We start from the raw sequence: 24,617 nt of genomic DNA on the forward strand, positions 1-24,617 counted from the left end.
TTTCTTCAGCGTCGTTGTCTCTTCATTTACTGAGACCTACTGCGGCTTGGGATATGACAGGCACAATAAGGAACGAATAACTTATGTTCCATGACATAAAATATAGCAATAACTTGTGCAACATTATGTAATAACTTGCAGGTACTTGTGTGGAAAACAGGACGCAACACTGGCGTTGGGTCTTGGCTTTCCTCAGGTTAATTATTGACGTCCAGCTGACACCGAGCTTACTATTAACGGACCATTAATGGCCATGTTAGATAAACGCCGGAATAGGATTTAGCTGTCGCTTCTGCTGGGCCTATGTTACCTAACGGGATTTGTCAGTGCTAGTTTAGGAAAACTGCTGAAGGTATCCGCTACCTGAGCTAAGTACGATTCGCATGGACACAGCGCACAATTGAGCTTCCTATTACTGGATACAGAGCGATTTAACGACTACCTTGCTACACCTCCTTTGAACATTATGAAATAGAAAACAGCGAGAAGTTCTTCTTATCTAATGGCGGTTCTTGGAAACATTTTTTTTCTGTTACCAGAGGTCGATTTTTGTCTTGTATTTGTGGGCTTCCATAGTCGTGTTAAAGTGAAACTGTAAAACCCAGAGGTACCGTACGGTAGAATTCTGCTGAAGTAGAACCGTCGCCTCCTCCACGAGAGAATACTCGCGCCACTTTCCAGTATTGTGAATGTTTTTCTATTAATACTAAAATGAACTTCCTACTGACTGTTATTATTTTCAGTTATTAAAACTTATGGAACCCCTATTCCTTTCAAGGAATAATACTCATTCTTTACTACATTTTATTTAAATGTGATTCCCGTCCTTCGAGTGTGAGCTGCTAAAACTATATTTCAAATTTCAATAATCCCGAGTATGCGTAAATTCATCATTAGTGTTATCACTCAGACACTATAGCATAAATATATTATACCAAGGGAATGGAAAGCTGCCTGCTAAGCAGCATTTCTTGCAAAGCTGGCGATGAAAGTTTACACATTACCTCGAAAATTGGGATGCACAACAGTATAAATTTCAAGTGCGGCGCTTAGCTGTGAACGTAAGCGTAGGTTTGTCTCACAAATATGGAGAGTGCAGATGGCTACGCTGCTGCAGTGGTCACATGAAGCGTCTTGGTCATAGTACTCTGTATGTATTAAATAGCACTTATAACTTTTATCTAATACCATACTACATACATTAAAGTTCTGTTTACATATCATAACAAACAAAAATTGTGTTTGTGATGCTGATTCGTAACTGCATCGAAGACGTTATCCAGGAAAGCAGCCCTCTGAATCCACGAAAATTAAATCTTCGTATACGGATTCTGTGACCTGTGTTTTTAATTAGTTCTGAATGCGATGCTCATGACCAATACACTATCATAAGAATTTAGTTCCAACATACACTGAGACAACATTCCTGGAATACACCGCTGATTTTTAATACCTTGTTTTTGACGTGTGGCAACTAAAGCACAAAGTTTCTGTTTGCCGGAATAAAATTGAAACCAACACACTGAGATTTTACGTCATAACCCTTCATAGATTTTAGGCATCATCTGCACTAATTGTATACTTTGCATTTGACTACCTAGTAACACGGCATCAGTGAGCGGGAGAATTCCAACAAAACTGTAAGAAGGACAGAAAAGCACGATTGCCTGGTACGACTCTTCTTCGAATGTTAAATTCTTCGCTTGATTATTATAATTGATTTGCTGTTGCTCAGTTTTTGCTATGTAACTTGGGTAGCTCATCTGAAATCCTGCTTGTTCTTCTGGTTGGCTCTTAATCGGGCTGAAAGCAAGACATAACTGTACTAACACTGACATTTGGTACAAAAGAACACTTCATTTTCTGGACTTTCCTGTTTCTGTAGTTTTAGTGTTGATGATGGTCCACTCTTTTCAAAAAAGTAATAGAGGCCTTCAAAACGTAGGTTCTCCGTTACTTAAATAAGTAACGTTTTCATGTTGTGGAAAATAGCACACCCGTGATCAATGTATTTTTAAGGACACTTTTTGTTTAAAAAGCAGAGGCTATGATTATTCCCCACTGAGTAAGTTGAATATGACTGTGAATCACACATAATTTGTGGAAAATTCTTAAAGAAGTTTATTGTCGACTGTTGTATCCATCTAGAGACTTATGATAGTGCGCGGAGGAGAGATAGCGGTGGATTCTTGGTGAACGCGGATGGACCAAATTCTCGGTAGACAGAATAAAGATATTTTATAGAAAATGTAACTGTTGTATCCAGACGGGAAGTAATGTGATGCATGCTCATCGAACGTGCTGTTGCCTCGGGGAATCGCAGGAGAAGACCAGAAAAGCTCAACACTTGCAACAAGGCTTTCAAGATGCCGCCGGGTGGCTGGCTTCTATGGCCGAGCGGTTCTAGGCGCTTCAGTCCGGAACCGCGCTGCTGCTACGGTCGCAGGTTCGAATCCTGCCTCGGGTATGGATGTGTGTGACGTCCTTGGGTTAGTTAAGTTTAAGTAGTTCTAAGTATAGGGGACTCATGACCTCAGATGATAAGTCCCATAGTGCTTAAAGCCATTTGAACCATATGCAGCCGGCTGGATTCCCGAAACTTCTCTGAGTATCGGCACGCAGGAAAAATGTCACAATCAAGACTGAATCTTTGCGAAAATTAGGAGAAATCTAGAAATCACTCCAGCGTCTTTTTGGTGAAAAGATGGAATGAAGCAAGGTCAGACGTCAAATATTTTTGTATTACCTTGTAATATCTCATTAACATTATACAGCAGAACATGGTAAGCAACAATTTTTTCTAACAGAAGCACACAAAGGTAACGATAAAAGCAAATTCGATGCAGCAGAAGTAATGGTCGTTGAGAACTAGGAACAAGACCACAAGGAAGGACGAAGTCGCCAATGAGATTAGGTGCGAAACTAGTGTTAAATTCTTGCTGATGTTTTACGCAGTTTTAAACTTTGGTATCATGGATATTTACAAAAAGTCAGATCGCCAGGGTTAAGCATTATGAAAATGAGGGGAGGGGGACCGGGTGGATGAGAGTGAAAAATGCCAAGGAGATTACTGCTACAATGTGACAAAATACACGTGGATAGAAGACACTTAGGTGAGATAAATCCGGTGGCAGTTAATCATTGCGCAAAAACATATAGGAAGCTATTGTGCACCACGCCCTACAAACTGGAGCTGAAACATGACTTATCAGCAACCCTGTATAAGAGCTTTCATGTATCAGGACACATATGAAGGATTAGATTTTTTCTTATTTTTGTGGATATTAAGATCTCTTAAAATGTTAGACACATTAACATTAAAACCCGTGGATTGGTGAGTATCTTATATCTTTGTTTCTGAATTAGCAGTTGATACGCTCGACCTGGAGCAGAAATCCTCAACACCCGTATGGCTTCTTCGAATTTTGTGTTTCAGACAGACTGACGTATGTGTAACTCATGCCGTTAACAGCAAATATACATCCTTAGGAGTCTTCACAGCTTGCAGTTTGCGAATGTCGAGGTATAACGGAGAGATCGGTGTAGAGGAGACCGATACAATTTTTGTTGGGAAGGCCGACGAGCACCGTAATATCTTCAGAGTGGAAACTCTGTCCTCGGCAATTTTAGTAGGCTGGAAAGAATAAACTCGCAAGATTGGCTTACTACATTTGACAAACAGATCATAACTGCGATCTAGTCTAGTGGAAGTTCCGAAGAAGCTGCAAATAACGTGAGACTTTGCCTGTGAACTACCAATGGTGCCTTGAGACAAACATATGATTCTGCGTAGAAAAGTACCACAGCTGATAAGTCCACTTGTTCTCATTCACAGTTGTTAGTATCCTGTAATTCCTTTCCTTCTCACCTCACCGACATCTGATCGACGGCAAATACCACTTTGGATCTGAGACATAGATCAGCTTAACGTACTAAGAATGTACTGTGCACTAGCTGATCAAGTAGTCTTTCACTGGCAGCGCTTCGTTTTTGAGATCTTTGTCTTCATTAGGGGTAACTCTAGCATACACCTAATAGTAGTATAGAAAGGTTTCAATACCAGATACAGCTTGACAGTAGACATTAAAATAAAAAAATGTTACTGTGAAAGAAGTAGCGCGCTGCTGCATCCGGGTCGTTACATTTAGTAACGTTTACCAAAATATGGACGTATTCTTCAGCTGGTTTTAATTTCTCATATGAGTGTCAAAAGATACAAAACTATTATGTGAAGTCGTCCTATCGATGTTTTGCTCACATTGGTCCTTCCGCAGTAAGACGTGCCTACAAAGGCGTAGTGTTGTTTCTGAGTCAACGCAAAGCTCTGTAAAGCATATCGGCGAATTCTAAGAACATGTGCGCTTCTTATCGAGTGAAATCACCAATGACAAATTACACAAGAAAGGCTTTAATGCATCGATAACCACATTTCGATGACCTGCAACACTTGGCATAAACTTCGGGTGCAAAAGACGCGAACAAAAGAGCAAAATAAAATTTCTCGTAAAGTAGTGGAAGGAAGGTTGGAGCACTCCCACACATCCAGACTGCCAAATTGGTAACCTGATGAGAAAAAAAGATATTCTCAAGAACCAGACGCGTAGCTGATTGCAATATCGCGCATTGAAAGCCACAATAGAAATATAGTATGCGCAAATTTAGACAAAAATGCTATAGAAACTCTCGTTCCACGTTCTTAGAGTGAACAAAAAGTAAGTTACAAAGTTACATAGTCCACGTGCATGAATCATTCCACACTCATCTCCACAGAATACATATGTGTAATAAGCTTTACAGCACCGTGACTGTGATAAAGTAGCAATATGCGTTATAAAAATATTTTCTTAAAAATGTACTCGTAAATTGTTTGACAACACATGCCCAGATATTATCAACCACTATCCGCTAATATCACGGTCCTTCCTCATGAAAATAACTTATTAATGAGTAAAACAATAATAAAGCTTCAAATAAATTAACTGTACTCTGTGATGCGCTGGAAAAAAGCCTTAAATCACTGGGACCTCTGTATGGAAAAACAGGACAAGTCCTCAAAATCAAGGGTGGTTCCTTCATTTTGTTAGATCCACGTAGCAACTTCAGAATAAATTCCCATTCAGAATCATCATTTCGGGGGTTATATCTTCATCACTGAAGCGGAAGGAGGTATAGTCAATTCAAAATCCTTTCTATCATGTGCTTGTAGAAATTTAAACATGAAGAGTATCGAAACTAGATTCTGTCTAACTGAGAACATGTGTATCTTTCGTATGTGAGTAGGCGCGTTATTATTCTGTACGTCTTTAGTGAAATGTCATTCCTATTCGCACGCTTTCCATCACGTACGAAGATGTAAACCTCTTTTTGTGGTTGAAAAGTATGCTTCCAGTACCTCAACGCAAGTGCAAGGTGAGCCTTTCGAATTACTACACAAACTGGGCATACTATCCTAGCGACATCTCCTACTCTAAAGCCATTCCTTTTGACCTTATTCAGGGGTTAGCACACTGGATTCGGATTCGGCAGGGCGACGGCTCAAACCGGCATCCGCCCATCCAGATTAAGGTCTGCCACGATTTCCTTCAATCGCTCCAGGCAAATGTCGGGACCGTTCCTTCGAAAAGGCACGGCCGGTTTCCCATCCCTGACTCGATCAGAGCTTATGCTCCGTCTCTAACGACCTCGATGTCGACGGGACGTTAAACCGAATCTTCCTTTGCTTTTTTTGATTGTATTCAAGAAAAAAATGTTCCTATATTATAAGATATCTTGTAAGGAATTTCTCGAGAGCAACAAACATTATCATTTGTGATGTTTTTGAGAGGTTACAGAAGTTTGCCTCCTTGTTTAATTTTTATTATTTTGTTGTCATCTGGAAAAAACTGTGTCATATTAATCATAACCTATCTACTGAGTATGAGCAGCATCCGTGCAGCAGGCCTGCATCCTCTGCGAAGCCCAATGATACCTTTCCTTTGTACTACTGGCTTGTCCGTTCCGCTGCTGGTGGTTCCGTTACTTTCCCATTTTTAGTCCATAGCGAACTTAGCAGTTAGCTACTGGAGGAAGAAAAAGTTTTTATGCGCAGTGCACAGCGAACATCAAAATCATTCTCAGAGGATAGCTTTCTACACAGCGCTCAGTAGCTTATTACTGGACCTTTCAATTTTCTTGAAACACTACTTTTGAATCAAGATTGGGAACAGTTTATAAGTGAGCGTAGGTTTTAGAGCTGTTGATGCTCCAAACCTTTCGTTTAAATTACGGGACTCAACTATCGCCAAACTTGCATCCCAAGAAAGAAAGAACCATCATTTCCGAATTTTCCTTATACGTGTATATGAAGCATCTGTGTGACTTGTTCATGTATGGTCATTATATATGCTTTTATGCTCAGCACAAACGCGCTAGCAATATGTTAGATTAAGAATTTCAAAAAATTCATCACTGCGTTGGTATATGGCGTCATCTCATGCCCTTAGATTTAATTTCGTTCATTATTTATTCAAGGAACAGCAGTAAGCTAAAATTTGTTGAAAGCGCTTACGCTAACATTCAGTTGTAGTTACATATACACACAGTTAACAAAATCTGTTCTTCGGTTAAATGCTATTATACAGGCGAACTGAAGACCACGGTGTGTGTATGGTGACAGTTTCAATCTCGTAAGTTCATTTCGAAGCCTCTAACGGTTTTTTTTTCTCAGAATATTGCAGCACAATTTCTTAGACATAGTCAACTTCCTAACCAGTTAGTATCCTGTTTCCATCAGGATTCCACTAGAAGTCAGCTATTGTGGATTAAGCCAAAACTAAACAGTTATTCGCACTAATAGTACGGAACTTTGAGACGGCTGTATTTCGTCTGGGCGAAATTCTATGTACCACGAAAGAATAAATATAAAACTCAAAACCCCATTTTCTAACAAGGAATGTTTTGCAATAAGGAACCTGAAATATTAAAGAGACTACTGGATCAAATTTATTTATAAAGGCTTCTAAAAATTACCTGCAAAGAAACGCGTTCTATACAATGAAAGATAATTTAGCTAACACACAGCAGGGGCTTTGCAAAAAGTAGCAGGTGTAATTAATAATAGTACACCTCTGTCATTTCTCAAGACACTTTCGTAATATAATGCTTTTTTTTTATTTTCTGGGAACCTTACAGCAAAGCTCTTCAAATAATAATACAAACATCTATTTGTCGTTCTGACCTATACGTCATGCTCATTATGAAGCCACACGGACTCAGTATTTCGGACAAGTAAATGGGAAGTTGGGGTACATAAAATAGAAACCAAACATCGGCCTCATAGCCCTGCTGCCAGTCAATAATTTTTGTGTAGTGTGTGCAGTGAGCGATGATGAAAAATGAGCGAACATTTTAGCACTAGGTTTTTACATTAAGAAATATTGTCTTTGCAAGAATGTGTAAACATGACAGTATTGTAGACTAGGGATAAGCCGAATGATGCGCTGATTTAAACATACTAGCCTCATGTTCAAGAGGATGACGGCTGCGATCCCCATTCGGCAATCATAATTTAAGTTTTCCATAGTTTACATAAATTATTTGAAGGAAATCCCTGGATGTTTCCTAATATAAGGCCAAGTATTTAAATGTCTGTGCTGATGAATTATGTTTTTTTTTCATTCTGACGCTGTAATACCATAGCAAGTGCAGTGTCGTTGTGAAAGCGATCCTCGGATGAATAAAACTACTACTAAGTAATATTGTAGGGAAGGAAGGCTGGTTCCAGTTGCCAACATCACCAACTGCTGTGTTGTGTATCGCCTTAACAGAGCTACTTAGCACGTACGAATCTTCAGAGCTTCGTAAATTGTAAGTTTTTGGTAAGATCTTATGGGACCAAATTGCTTAGGTCATCGGTCCATAAGCTTACACACTACTTAATCTAACTTAAATTAACTTACCCTATGGACAGACAACAAGGGGGGGGGGGGGAGCCACGCGCATCGTGACAAGACGCCTGAGACAGCGCGGCTGCCCCGCTACCCCGCGCAGCTTCCGAGCTACGTGTGAGATTTGTTGGTCAGCTTTGAAATACAGTATTTCTCATTTGTGTTAACCAAAAATGGTTCAGATAAGTTTATTGACTTCTACAGTGGTTTCCTTTCTCTTATCACAAGTCACCTCTTTGGAGTTTGAACAACTACGAAAGAGCGATTTTGACAGTATAGCCTGATATAAGATAGTCTGATTATATTGTTCATTGAGCAGATTTTCTGTTAGTAAACACTTTGCTGAAGAGTCAGCTGTTTTCGTTTGTTTTAATGATACGTTTGTTTTAAAGTACAGTATAAGCTCCTTGGGATGTAATTCAGTCTGTTCATTATCGTGGCAACTAATTGACCGATGTTCAACTTTCAACACTTGTGACAGTTCGTCATCAAGGTGATCCTGCAAATAGCAGGTTTTTTCCTGTTTGCCTGCATCTGTCAGTACAACAGCAAAACCATGCAAGCGTAGACCTACAATTTGTCAATTTAATTTACAATCATACGAAAAATTTGTGATTCCTCCCTATACAAGCAGGAAAAATAAAGTGCAAAATACAGTGATCCATGAGAGATTACATTGTATACCATCTTAGAAACTGCTGACATTTTTCCTCTTACATCTGCTCTAAGCTCTTAGTTTCGTTGTTATATGTACTTCCCAATTTAACTCGTCTCTATAAAAGGGACCCTTTCATTTGTAGTGTCCTACACTTTTCTCCTAAATTAGCTATATACGATTATAAATACGAAACTACGTTTTATGTTACTAATTTTGTAATGGTGTAACCAGACATATGACCTGTTTTTCATTCCAACATATCACACACTTGCGCAATATGTATGGAAGTCAATCCCAATCAAGCTTTGTACGTTATTTAAACACAACATGCGCGTGAAGAGGCAACCTAGATTTTCGAAAGGCATTAGGCTACCTACCACATGATCGATTAATAACTAAGACAAGGTCATACAGAGTATCTTCTCAAGTATACGAATAGCTCAACGATTTTTTTAATAGTAGATAGAAAATACTCAACAGACACGTAAGTGACTTCGAGTGTAAGTCGAAAATCCATAATATGGCCTCTGAGATACACGAAATACATAAATGATTTATCATTTAAGATCAACGGGGTTATAAATTAGTTGGCGATAATGATGTCCACGGGAAAGTGTTCTCGTTGGCCGACCGTACAGGACTGCAGAGATACTGGCACAAAATACCCATTTGGTGCAATTAATGACTTTCACTGAGTATGAATAAGCAGAATACAATGTCCAGAACAACGGAAAAGAAAAAAAAAACGCAGTAACATCCGATTACAAGATCAGTGTTGACATACGGAAACAGTAGAAACATTGGAATATTTAGATGTAATACTGGGAAGTGACGTGAAATGGGACAGTCACAAAAACAGAGTTATAGGGAAGGTGAGTGGAAGACGTAGATTTATGAGAGAGTTTCTGGGAATCTGCAGTACACATGTAAGGCCATAGACATACAAGACTCACACTGGTACAAGTGCGACCAGCTCTAGTGTACTGCTTCAGCGTTAGGAGTCTTTATCTACGAAGCATCACAGCACACGTTGAGTTACTGCAGAGACGCTCTCGTACCATTGAAAGAGGTTCGTATGCCCGTAGTTGAAAGGCGACTTCGTTCTCGTGAAATTTTGCTGGATGATTTTAGAGCGTCCGCACTCGACGAAACATGTTCGACAGTCCTGCTGTCACCACCGTATATCTCAGCTAGGGATCATATGGTTCAAATGGTTCTGAGCACTATGGGACTTAACTGCTGAGGTCATCAGTCCCCTATAACTTAGAACTACTTAAACCTAACTAACGTAAGGACATCACACACATCCATGCCCGAGGCAGGATTCGAACCTGCGACCGTAGCGGTCTCGCGGTTCCAGACTGTAGCGCCTAGAACCGCTCGGTCACAAGGATCATAAAAATAGGGCAAGAGAGAATAGGCGAGTAGAGAGCTATTTCTCCCTCGCTCAGTAAGCGAATGTAAAATGGAAAATAGCTAAAATTGATACAAGGGGCTCTGCGTCATGCACTGTACAGTCGCTTGCATTGTGTGCTTGTGGATGTAGAAGAAGGAATATAGCCAGACGAGCTTCGTTTGAAATCAATAAAAATGAGACACACGTAACGACAAATCGTTCAACTGCATCGTTTATATGGAGTGGCCTATAGCACTGCATTAAAAGGATAGGACAGCAGCTTTCTGCGAACTTCCTTCCGCACGTCTGGTGCAACACGAATTTATCCAGTGATACATTGGGTTTCATCATCACTAAAGTGTGAGTCTGTATGCGCATATGTGTGTGTGCACGTGTGTGTGTTTTTTCTGTCTTTGTGCTTTTTTTGTGGCTGATAATTAGCAGAAGCACATTCTCTGGAACTGGACACTGTAGAGGGGTGTTTAATCAATTCCTACGATAGACGATACTTTTTTCCTGCGGCAGCCAGCAGCGTTCGCTATCGAATGATTAAAATTCATTATGTAAGCTCTACCTAAATTACACAGCTGCAAAAGGGAAAAAAACAACAAATCCATTAGGTGTGGGTCGGGAAAAATGCGGCATAATGGTCGGCGCGCGCGCGCGGCAGCGGCTGACTGGCGAGGGGCGGGCCCAGCGCCCCTCCAGCCGGGCATCGAACGCGGACCTCGCCATAGAAAGCCGCCATCGCCACGCACTGCTGCCAACTTTGCCAACTACACTCGACATGCCGCTGGCCACAAACGCTGTTAACATTTGAGCAGCCCTCTCGGCTTACACTATGTTTTATGGAACGCCGTTCCCGAGAGAAGTAAAACGGAGCACGGCCATTGAGCGGGCTCGGCCTGCGTCCACTTGCGGGATTTTTCGCTGTGCTCACCGTCCGCAGAGCAGCTGCAGGCCGTGGTATTAGCACCGTAAGCCTAAGGCCTTTTCAGTCGCCAAATACTCGCCGACTCTGCTGCATCTCTGATACGGCTGCCAAATTTACTCGATATTTCCTCCGGGCTTCATCGAATTCCAGTGGGCGAAAATCTTTAGACGCATCCTACATTCGTATTCAGGGCTCTGTGCGCAAGCGATGCAGAGCTGACATTCTTCACCGTCTTAAACCGACCCACTGTAGTTAAGAATTACAAAAATTAGTGATGTTTCACTGTATCTGTTCTAAAAAGGGTTAAACCTGTACAAAAGAAAGAATCAGGCTTAAGGTGATATGCGTATCACTCGACAAACATCAAAAGTTAAAAATAAAAATAATGCTTATAATAGACGGTAGCTGTCGTAACGTAGTTGCGCGAAAGCGAGTCACGGATTTTAAACTGAAAAGAAAAATGTCGTATTCAAAATGTATTTATGAAATTTGTATAGGCTAAAAAAGAAAATAATAGGACTGCAAAAATTAGAAACGATGGCATTAGAAAACAACTTTTTGTTGTCATGCAATAGAACTAGACTAAGGAGAAGATGGAAGTGACACCTGCAAGGAATACATCCATTAAACATTTTCCACCAGCTAAAGAAAGGAAAAGTATCAATGGTGTATTAAGGTATATGCAGGGAATGCAAAAATCAATTACTTTTGTACCAGAGGAAGGGGAGGAGAGGTAGGTGGAGGGGAGGGAGTGTTGGGTGGGAGTCCAAGGTGGAAATGTAGTTCAGAGAAGGCGAATGTGAAACTTTCGTAGTATACAGACCTCTGAGAGACAAGTGTAGGAGTTTTTAATATTATCACAAGTATTCTTGCTACTCTCATTCTGCATCCCTACATCATGCGTTACCTGTCAGAAGATCACGGAACAGAAATTGTCGTCTGGACATTGCATTTAGGTGGCCGATTTGACGCTAGACATATAAAAAGGAAGAAACGAGACGGATAACAAAAATCATGAGCACTTCGGATATATAGCCACAGAAACAAATCGCATTCAAAATCGTGTAGTCTAGTTACGGTTAAGTTAGTAAATTTTTCTGCTTTTTTATGATACATGAGGATGAGTTGAATGGATGGTAAAATATTCTTTAATAATTAAAAAAAGAAAGTTTTTCCCCTTCCTGAAATTCACAATCAGCATTTGACATTGACGTTTCGACTGAGGTCAAAGAATTTTGAGAGGAAGGAAAACGGCTGGGTTCTCCTCAGAACTGACTGGCACCGCTTCGTAGAACTTCTTCAAAGAGTACTAATGGAAATGGTACAAGCTGATCGATAGCCAAAGATATTTAGGTACATTCTGTCAGAATTACAATTCAATCAGTACCTGAATGTTACGGAGATGTCCACGGATGTGGAACATGATGATCATGTTGATGATGCTGATGCCGCTACTGCTGCTGCTGGTGATAATGCCTTCTTCACGAAATTCAAAGGACCAATTACTGAGACATGATTTACAATATTTTTATTGCCTCCATTGTACATCTAGGGGGAAGACCATAAGAACAAGCCGAGGGAGATTAGAGACATTCAGACAGTAATTATAGCCACTTTCCAACCGCAAATGTAACTGAAAAGCAGGCGTTAACAACGATAGGAAGTACCCTCTGCTATACATTGTTTATTATTTTTCTGAGACTTTATGTTGTTATTAATGCACACGGGAACATCACAAACACATACAAAGATCACAGAATTAAGGGGATTTCACTGAGCAGGATGCATTAATTATTGAAATATTATAGATCACATCAAATGGACAGTTTATACCTGCAAATATGAAATGCAGTAGAACGATATAAACCAAAGAGCAGTTCTATAATTTTTATTGTTACTGCATATTTGGTTCTTCAGTTACATGAATTTAGTTTATACTTTTCCTCCGATTTCACTGCACCTTTAGCATAACCCACATGCGCAACGTAGCTAATCAATCACTTACATTGAGGTCTTCAGAACTGTTAAACTTGTATGGTGGTTTTTAGATAATACTTTTCTCATCTTAAATTGATCTAGTTGTTAGTCCTGTTCCACGCATTCACTAACTGACCTGCTTTCTCCGTATTTATTATCTGCCATTCTTATGTAGTTCTTATCCAGCCGTGCTTCTCGCCGCTTCTTCTTGCGTCATTTCTTTCCGTCTTTCCCGAGAGCTGAAACTGAAACAGCATTCTGATCACTGAATCTCCATATTATTATTATATTGACTGATAACGTAACAATAGAATTGTCAGTTTTCCTGGAAGCTGGTCTACACAGTACAAGAGTCAGTGCTCTGAAAGTTTTTCACAACTGGAAATTGTCGCTCCCCTGAGTATTCCGTTGTTACCTTAACTGATCTCTTCAAGACTTACGGTTTCTCAATACTGGGATCTAAAGCCTGTGAAATATTACATGCGGTCAGTTTCTTTTTTATTTGCCTGGAGATATATAGACTTTTGCTTAATAAGAACAGACCAATAACGGAAAAACGTCGATACTTAATAACGGACAGAATGATTCAAGTAGTCGAAGTCCATAGTAGCATGAAATTGCAACTGCTCATGTCTAGGAACCTACGGTTTAGGACGAAATATAGTTTTAGAAAGCAAAGAAGAATATAAGGAACGAAAGCTAATCATACTTGTATATTTTGTAGTACTGTTTCTATTTATTTTCATTTTTTTTTTTCTGCACCATTGCTGTGAACTCTAGCGTAGAATACTAAGAACACCACTGAATATAAGGGCTTCATCAGGTGCTATGACTAGGAGAGTCATTGCACATTAAATAGATTGGCAACACTTCCAGCAGCTTTTGTAAAGAATATTTTCACTCGGTGTTTGATAATTTCCTGTGTGTAATAACCTGCAATTTCCTTCGAGCTTTACGTTTCTATAAATAAAGAGTATTGTCATAAGCAAAGATTGTGACGTCCAATACAATAGTTACAGGAATGTATAAATGAATATTATCAATACATATGAACATAAAAATTCTTAAAGAAACAGCAGAAAGAGTAAGTTTGCAAATATCATTTCAAAAGCAAGTGTATGCATCGTCTGACGCCCAAAATTCCAGAAACTAAATACGGAAAATCGAGAGTTGCTCATTTCAAATATTTTGGTGAATTAACACAAGAGACTAAACGGGAAATGACTGGTTACGAAATTCGTTGCTACAGCTTGGAAACAGACTTCAGACTTAAGAAATACGTTTACAATGAAATATACTTTACAAACCTGAGACACTGCAACATGGTCATCATAGCAGACTGTCTCAAGGCCGCTAAACAATTATATTGAATGGAATTAGAAAGAATGAATAAATCCAACAGAAGAAAGAAATTAAATTTCCTAAATTTCAGCTCCACAATACACTGAACAAGGAAAATACAGGCTAACAGCAAATAAAATAATACGGAAGTATACAAACATTAATTCGAGAATGACGAAGTGCAAACAAAATTTCTAAGGGTATAGTAAAAGGAAAGAGAGAACTAGATTAACTAAAAATGTTGTGGAATACAATGAACCTCACAGTACAGCTAAAAGTATAGCAATAAAATGGTTAAACTCTGCGAAAGAGGGCCCCAAAGAGGGATACTACAACATGAAATACAATACAGAAAACGATTTGGGCCGAAAATTCAGGTCTGTACAACGGCCAAACTAAAAAACCCAAATCGGCTAGAACCACTTTGAGTCAGGGTAGGAGAACAACCAATTCCTAGTGAATGGAAATGATTCGGACCGTAATAAGATTCCAAAATTCCATTTACATCTGGTGGTCAAGCAGATCCCAAAAATGAATAACAATGATTATAAGACAGCAAGATCTCTACAACAGTGTCTCGCAGCCTGGGAGTCTTCGTTTTACTCAGGATCAGTGTTTAGACACAGAGTACAGGTCTGAATATCGTTAGAATTTGACTGAATAATCGGCTCATCCCGAATTTCAGTGGAACCTTCTATAATGACATCTACATCTACATCCATACTCCGCAGGCCACCTGAGGGTGTGTGGCGGAGGGTACTTTGAGTACCTCTACCGGTTCTCCCTTCTATTCCAGTCTCGTATTGTTCATGGAAAGAAAGATTGTCGGTATGTCTCTGTGTGGGCTCTAATCTCTGATTTTGTCCTCATGATCTCTTCGCGAGATATACGCAGGAGGGAACAATATACTGCTTGACTCCTCGGTGAGCTATATTCTCGAAACTTCAAAAAAAGCCCGTACCGAACTACTGAGCGTCTCTCCTGCAGAGTCTTCCACAAGTGTACTGTAACCTACTTCCTTTGTTTTCGGACTGCATTTCCTCAGGATTCTTCCAATGAATCTCAGCCTGGCATCTGCTTTACCGACGATTAATTTTATATGGTCATTCCATTTTAGATCACTCCTAATGCCTACTCTCAGATAATTTATGGAATTAACTGCTTCCAGTTGCTCACTTGGAACAGTCTTTTGGTAAGTTATATCCATCTCAGTGAGTACTAAAATACCTTGATCTAAAAGTAAGGCTTATGAAAGAGAAGATAACCTATGGTTGGTGCCATTCTGCAATACACGGGATATTCGGCGACGACAGCGATAAACTACCATATAGACCTGTTAGGGGAAAGTTTTCCACACGCCACGTACACGTAAGGCACGATCTAAGTCCGGAAGTTAGAAGGTTAATATGTCACTTTACCGCAAACATTGCACAGCCATGAACGATGTTCTGTTATTGGTGCATTGGTAAATATAAACTAGTAACTCAAATTGATTGCTGTAATATTTTGTTTATGCCATTGTCTAAAGTATTCATGAGGTGCGTGTTTCGTTGAAATTGCTCCAAATGCATTACGGTATGGTCTAAAACAACACATATCCTTCGCAAGCACTATGGAGCGCATTACACCTAAAAAATCTTTCTTTCATTATTTTACACTGTTACAGTAGTTCGAGATTCACAATAATACGTACTGCACACTTCCGTCGCATGATCGGAGGTTTTTAGTGTCATTTATTGTGTAGGTTTACAGCGTAAATCATGAACACTAAGGGTTCTATTTTCTTATTTCTATCTGCGTTACGAACATCGAACATATTTTTCGCTTTCAGTAGCTTCCCAGATAGTAAAGCTAACTGAAAAAAATGAGCGACACCGTCCTTTTTCGGAATTACAAATTTCCTGCATTTTCTACGAAGGGCGTACATAAATTCTGAACAATATTCACTATGTTTGGAATCCAGATTCAGAAAATATACTATTTAACACAATTAAATTCAAACTAATATCTTCCGAAAATAGTAAAAATAGCATCATCTTTGCTGTTGGCCACATACCATTGTGGGAAAGGAAAAAGCGTTTATAGTTAATTATAAGCCCTGGTTGAGCAGATGGAACTCAGAAGAACACTGAGAAAATCGAGGATTATGAGAAAAACTGGACACTTAGGATGAAAGAGATCGAATTTCAGATCTGCGAGTCGTCAAACCAATCGTTAAAGACGCGTCAAGCTGCCTGGATCCAATCAGTGCACATGAAACATGTAATGAGTCCCACATATTTTCTGAATAAATCAACAACTACTACGAAAAGTGAAAAGTCTTGTTTCCCGTGTTGTCAACACTCTCATTTGCCGCTTCAGTATGACACAGATGGCGAATATTAATATGAAATAAAATTTTTCTCACATTACTAGTAGTATTATAGGCTCAATTAGTAGCGGAGGAGACGAATGGAAAACTCAGATCTGTTACGAGGCACCAGAGAAACTGCAGTTTATCTGTAAATGCACCCGCATAGAAATCACTAGTGTAACCTCTTCTAGACTACTGCTCCGAGGTTTCAGTCCTCATCAGGCAGTCATAACACATCGGAGAAAATCATAAAGGCACTTTTAGGTCAGTACATTGTGTCTGAAACTGTATCAGAGAACTAAAATGAGAATCTCTGGCGAAAAAAACACGATTTATTTAACGAAACTCTGTTCCGCAAATTTTAAAAAGTCGTATTTAGATGAGATTTCGGCTGTGTTGTGAATCTAACGTAGAGGTAATGAGAATAAGACGAGAGAGCTGAGACATAGTCGCGGCAATCGTTCCCTCCGCTTACAAGCGGTTGGTAACGTCGCTAATATTGGTACCAAGTACCCACCGCCATGTACTTCATAGACGCTTCTGAACTTGATGTACAGATGTAGACATAGATGCAGATGGAGACATTGAGGCCATATGTCACGAAATTTGTTTCGTACATCTTACTTTTCGACTACACTGTTGATTCCTTGAGGCAAGAAAGCCCTCTTTGATACTTTATCACGCCTCTAATCTACATCTTCATCATTTTATAGTGTCTTCAGTTATTTTCGACCATCTATTGTTCAGTTCACTGATCACACCACTTTTACACAAAGTTATGTAGCGCTATGGTCAAGACACTGAATTCGTATGCGTGATAAGTGGGGTTCAGATGGCCACACAGTCTTTCATATTCACTTCCCTAGATCACTTAGAGCAAATGTTGCGGTGGTTGAATAAGGCCACGCCCTGTTTCATTCCACATGCTTAGCCGTTTCTATTGACGACGACATCGACAGGATGTTCTAGACTACCTTCCAACCTTTTTGCTTTAGACAGACAACTAATATCTTGAAATTTAATAAATGGGTACGAAATATATCTGTTAAAATATCTGTATCACCTATCATGTAACTAACTTTCTGTCATGGAGTATCTGTAGTGTTTTATATAGATGAATGACTTACATGTTTCATTTTCTCTTATTTATCAGAAGTGCCGACTAACAACGACCTCGCAATACATTTGTTCTCATGTGAAGTTTTTTGGTGAAGAATGAGACACAATTTGCTAATGATAGCAGCATTAATAAATATCACACCAGGAACGAAAAACGTCCACTACCCGCAACTTGCCTTTACTCTTTCACAGAAAGCAGCTAATTGTGTAGACATAAGAATATCTTACCATCTCCCTTGTGAATTAAATGTGCTAGCAGATAATGAAAGTTCCAAAAACAAACTGAAATCATTTCCACTTGATACCGTCGCCTATCCCACTGATAAATTTCTGAGTGGCTAGATTGTATGTGGCTAGGTTACGTTTACCAAATTTTGTTGTAGATTAAGATTAAAACAAAAAATCCAGTTTCGTGAATGGTCAGCATGTAGCTACGTTTCAACAAAGAAAATCCATAGTACTCGTTAATTTGCTGACATATTCGACATCGTGTTAGTTGTCAACAATATGATCAACGGAAAATTAAAAAATATTAAACTAAACTAAACGTAAGATCACAAGGATCTTAATCTCCTTATAAAGATACCTCTGTCTAACTAGATATGTAAAATATTAACTTTTTTCAGGAACTCGTTTGGTTCAAATCTAAGTTCGGTTGTCCTTCTATGGATTTTTTGTTTCCCAAAAAACAGACCTCCGTGGTCTTTCCCAGCAGTCTTCCCAGAACTCAGGACACAGTCACTTCTAAGACGCCATTTAGAGCTGATCACGACCCATAATAAAAAAGACACGTGTGTATTTTAATGTAGCCTGGAGAATATAGCTGCGGACAAGTTTGAAATAATTGTTAAGTGTTTTCTAAATGTGCATTTATTACTGTAGTATAATAACTGCAACATACCTCCAATCATAAGGTAGAAACCAATTTATAATGCAGTATTGTATATCTTCAAACAAATGGAAACTTCATACCCATCACAAAATTAAATGGCTGCGGATAACTAGAGGTAGTAAATTAAGACGTAATACTCGTATATCGAACATATACGACTGGCACTGTACTCAACAATACTTCCGATGAAAATCGAAACTGTCGACAATTAGAAAACGATAGAAATTTAGTGACCTACGTTTTATTGGGCGTCATTTTAAGACTTGCTTGGACCATAATGATCTAAATTTTTAGAAAATCTACTTCTCAGATAGTTGATAGACACCTGATTAATGTCACAGGCAAACAATCCATTGTGAACCAAAGCAACATAGAAGAGACTGCCTATAATGTCTGAAGACCATAATTAACGAGACAAGTCGAGCAGTTCCTACTAGAATATGACAAGGTTGCAGAAGCTGGAAAATGCTGAAAACGTATACAGGTATATGCAACACTGTCCAGAAGGAAACGAGAATAACGACAGAGGTAGAAATTTCAAACTCAAGTCAGTAAGTATAATTTGCTAAGGTATAAATTTTGAAACCGAAACAAAAAATTAGTGAATAACTCTCCTGAAATGAATCCAAACGACGAAACCAAGTTACCTCTACTGTATTTCACCAAAATAACGAAAATTCCAAAAACTAATTGAAATCATATCCACCTGATAACGCCTCGTATTCCAGTGATGAATTTCTGAGTGGATACAATGTATGTGGCTGAGTTAGACTTGCCAAATTTTGTTGTAGCAAAACCAAAAACTCAGTTACGTAAATGGCAAGCATATAGCTAAGTTTCCACAAAGAAAATTTTTCTGTTTGCTAATCTGCTGACACACTAGGCATCGTGGCGAGTTGTCAACAATATGATTAGTGGAACATAACAAAACCTGTTCGATTTTCCACTTTTGAAAAAGCTATTATTATGAAAGGCGTCCCCGGAGGAACTGTCAGCATTCCAGGATATGAGTGGAATTGTCATTCGAAGCAAAATAGTCTAGTAAACATGGGCTCTAAAATGCTTATATTGAGAGCCATGAGCACATTATCTGCGATACCATGGAACAAATTCCTTCTACAGCAACCTCTTTGCTTTCTGCAGTTTTGGACGAGGTAGTATGGACCAAACCGAAAAAAGTATGTTAAACATAGGTTCTAAAATGCACCCCATAAAAGCTGTTGGGACCTGTTCAGTAGGAGAGATGAGTTTCTCATTAGCGAAGATGAACAAGTGCTCTTAGTCCTTTAAGGTATGCAATTTTTTCCTTAATTTGGCCCATATTAACACTCTCAAAATGTGGAAAGCAGAGAGCTTATAATGGAAGAGATCTGTTTTACAGTATAGAAAATGAAAATGTGTTCATAGATATTAAAGTATGCATTTTAGAGCCCGTGGTCACCAGACATTGTTGGTACGAATTATATTCCTTGTAATATCCCCGAATATTGACCATTCCTCCTAGGACGCATTGTAGTTAGAGTATTAGTAATGTTGCTTGTATTGATACAACATAAATATGTGTGATATAGACTCTGATTTATACACACCAGAGAGTTTCTTTAAAATTTTTGGCTGTAATGTGTATTTTTTTGTTTTTTTTTTTTTTTTTTTTTTTTTTGTGAGAAACCAGGCTACACAAAATTGTGTATTCATACAACCATTTGAAATGCTTATTCTGTTTCTCAAACGTGCATATACGTTTTCTTTTCCATTTACGTGGAAGGTAAGTTCTGTAATGTGTCCGAGAGTTATATTACATGGTTCTGTTTATTTTGCATGTCATTATTGTGTCGTTTTCCATTAATTTCTGAAATATAGCAGTTAGCAAAGGTCATCTTATTCAGTCAGAGTACATTTCAAAGAGTCAGAATGGAAATGTAATCACTAGTTCAGCAGTCCTACTGTTAAGTGTGAGGTGTAATGAAGTTTGATTTCAGCCACGAACAGCTGAAATACATAAAAATATCCAAGAGGAAGTGTTTTTCACTTCAGATCATTAGAATAAGTACTGTGTTATTATCATGCTTTTTTTACAGTAAATAAAATAGTAAGTTAATTTGCTCTTAAAATTATCATACTTAAAAAGAGCCGGATCATTATAATTAATTTCGGTTCAAGAACAAGAGCAGAGTTCAAACGTGTGTATTGTGAGAGCAGAATTGGATGTCACTTTCTCTCTAAGGAAAAAAAAAAACATAGTATACATACATAACTGCGAAGTAAATAAAAAGGCTTGTGTCATTGGATATTTATTGTTGTTGTAACAATAGCTTTGTTGCGAGACGAACTGTTCACTTTTTATCATCTTATAGTATAAACCACTACTTCTTTTAATATAGTAGTTAACTAAGTTTGCAGAACTGCATGATGTAGATCAAGGCATGTTTCATGGTGTCATTAAATTAAGCTACTAACTGTCATTTAAGTGTGTTACATATACTGTTGTTGATGAAGTAGTATAGTTTACAAAAGAGGGAGGCAAAGCTGATTTATCATCATTTCATGGAAAATATCCAGAAACAGTTTTCTGGCAAAGTAAGTTTCTCGTTAAGTGTTTTTAACGACGTTACATATATTTTTAGAAGTATCCTTCTTTGATAATTTTTCTGATTTCCTCAGTGGTGTGGTATAGATTGAAATTACTTTCGCGTCTGTTTTTTTAAATATCTACAAACACCCATGTTTGTCGTCAAAATCGTATTAATAAATAGTCGATGAAATCATAGCATATGAGTAGGGCTCAAATTGCGTAAATTTTTCCCGCCTCTTCAAGAAAGAAACTTCAATATATGTCACTCCTACATTCATAGCAATCACTCTGTGTTAACACTGACTGGGTTTCTTGTTGCTTGGTACATTACTGCAGTGCGTTGTTAGTTTATTAGTCTGTCATTTACTTAAACTGTGTCAACAGCCTAGTAGAAAACTTTCATTCGAAAAGATATGGGATAAATGAGACGACGCGGACAGTCTTATTTTAACGTTTTATAAAGGCTTAAAATTACAAGTGGGCGACATTCATTAGTGAATCTGTGGTTATAAATTTATTTTATGCAGTAAGCAACGAAGAATATAGAATTGTACCGAAGATGTAAGCCAGTCCCAGCAGACGTAACAGTGTGGAAAATGAGGTAAGTAGTACTTTTTGAGAGAAAAGCAGTATTAATTGTAACTGTTTTCATGTAGCTTGAAGTCCCTGTATGTTTGAAAATTAAATGAGAAATTACACGTACATCAGCTGTGACACAAAAGCGGGGTATATTCACCAGTGTAAATTTAAAAGCACGCCCTCTTCAGAGATTCGGATTACTATTGGCAGATTTTTTATCATTGGCCTGCTTAGCTGCATGTGACATTGAACTGTCGTATTTTCAGAAATTTATTTCTCTTCTATACACTGCAATATACAGTTCGGCACACAAAACGTTACGTCTACACCTTGTATGTGAATGTATAACGTCAGTAAAACACTACATAGAGATATTATATCCATGGAAGAGGAAAAGAATACCATAAAACAGCCTCTGTTATTTCTAGTTTATGTTTTCTCCGTATATTAAAATAGTAATCGTGTACTGTTTCCTAATTGAAGGAACTGGTGCAATAATCAGGTACGTCTACTTTTGGCGGAAAATGATATTTTACTACAACTGCGTAGTTTGAAAACCGCTCTATCGTGTGGTGCAGGAATGAGACCTGTACGTGTTACCAATTCAGAAGAACATAGGAAATGGACTTGTCGAGGTCATGTGTTTGCGGCAAGAACCCGACGTGTCGTGGGTTTGCTTTGTCGTTGCACCAAACATTAGTCAGAGTCTGGCATGGTGAAATACATCCATGGAGTTCACGTTGGCTGATGTTACACAAGATCTATTTGTAGACTTCTTATGCCATCCAAAGAAAGCTGTTTCGAACTAGCATTAACAGTGCTGACAATGAGAAGTTTACTGTTTCAAAGTAGAGGTTCTTTGAGCATTCAAATGCATGTAGCTTGTTGTACGTCATCATTATCACAAATTATCTATCATGATTTCGTCATTCTAAAAGCTTCAAATACGTTTAATTTTGATAAGGAAGAACTTTATAAAGTACCTCGGCCATTTAAATCTCAGAAGTCTAAGGATGTAATGAAACTTGCCAAGAAGTATGTGTCCGCCTTAGACATGGAATTTTATAATGAGGTGGTCTGTGACAGAACTGTTACGGATGCTACATACAGTTCATCAGAAGGAGCAGCACAATGAACTTCTTATTATCCTTCCACACTTCTCAATTTTATCTGCTTATTTCTTTAATTTTCAGACTCCTCATCATGTTCAGTAAGTGCTAACAGTTGTAGTTTCTTTAGTTACTTGTTTATTTTTTAAATCATATTCAAAAAACATAATTGTTTGGTGCAAGAGCGAGACAAATCCATTTACAAAAAATCAATACATGTAGTAGTAAATCTTTGCCTGGATATGAAATAAGCTGTTGAGGTGTGTTGGGTGACTAAATAAATTTAGAAAAAGACAAGACCGATTAATAAAGTTTACCAATTTTTGAAGAGTTTTTTTGTGTTTTACTTGAAAGTATATTAACTTGACTTTTCTGGTTATTGCACCATACCTTCATATTGTTCTCCCGCACACTTCTGAGTTTCCTATTTAATAATTCAGATGCATGAGATGTCAGACGACGATGCAGTTTCCGTGTTTCCTCGCTTGTAGTTTGATTGAGAACGTGAGGCTCACGTTTTGCAGAAAAACCATTGGTATTCTCTCATACATGGAGATACTGAAACCTTTATTGAAAGTTTCTACACGAGGAATTAAAAATATTGTTAGAAAAATATGAGCACCTGTAAGTTCCTGCAGAATCAAAGCAGATGGTTCATTTTTCTTACTTTCAGTGCGTCACACTGAAGCACCAACATTACTAGCACCGTGAAATAAGACGCTTGACCGTCCGCCGACGGACACGGCACGTATTCATATATCACTGCTTTCCGAAACCGACTGATCGAAAACAAAAACGAATTATTCCTGTTGGCAACAAGTATCGCTCATCGTACTTGGAACACAAACCGAATGAACCATGCTGCTGCTGACGTGCTTTTAGTTGTCCATAAGGAAATAGTAAAATTATTTTCAAGTACACGTTTTTTAGTTACACAACTGTTTATAGAACATCAAACAAACATTTAATAAGGGAACGATCAATCCAGCGCCTCACTGATTCTGTAGTAAATACTTAGAAGTAAAGAACGCTACTCAAGAACGATGCTCTTCTCAAGCGTTTTGGAAAAATCGAAGTTCAAAGTTTTACAAGCCCGTTGAACAACTTACGAGATCGCCAGTCGCCGAGCAGCGGCTTTACCGCGGTAGGCTTGCTATCTGTTGGTACTGCGTCTAGCTATGAAATAATGACAACCTCTCAACATGTACGAAATCTCTCTCCCTTACTTTTTTCATACAGTTCAAATATTTAGAAAAATATTTCGCTTCAAATTAAACAAAATTTAATCCAGTTTATAGTCTTGCGAAATCTTGGCTACTGTGATGTTCAGCATTGTTCAAATGCTGAAAATTCCAGCCTCATCTGAATAGTTTCGTAAGACATATGTGTAACTTTCTGTTGTCCTTCCCATGCCCAGTTTGGCTGATACGACTGGTAGGCGATGGGATTTTCACACGCTCTGTTTACTTCATCTGTTTGTTAGTCACAAGTGACAGCAGTACGTCTCCTCGCATAAGAAATACCAATCACCATTCCATAACTGCAGTACCAGATCTGATGCGTCCAGCATCTTGGCTGTACTTTACGTAATGCTAAATGTTTTTCCGTCTCCTTCCGCATTTCGGCCATACAGCTGTGGAACGAACTACCCTGTAACCTGCACCTTATTCAAAACTACACAGCGTTAAAGGAGAGTTTAAAGTTTTATCTGTTGTCATCGCAAAGCTTCCTTCTCAAAAATATGCCAACTGTTTCCCTTTCT

Source organism: Schistocerca cancellata, chromosome 4 (assembly GCF_023864275.1).
Source record: "Schistocerca cancellata isolate TAMUIC-IGC-003103 chromosome 4, iqSchCanc2.1, whole genome shotgun sequence".
Lineage (NCBI taxonomy): Eukaryota > Metazoa > Arthropoda > Insecta > Orthoptera > Acrididae > Schistocerca > Schistocerca cancellata.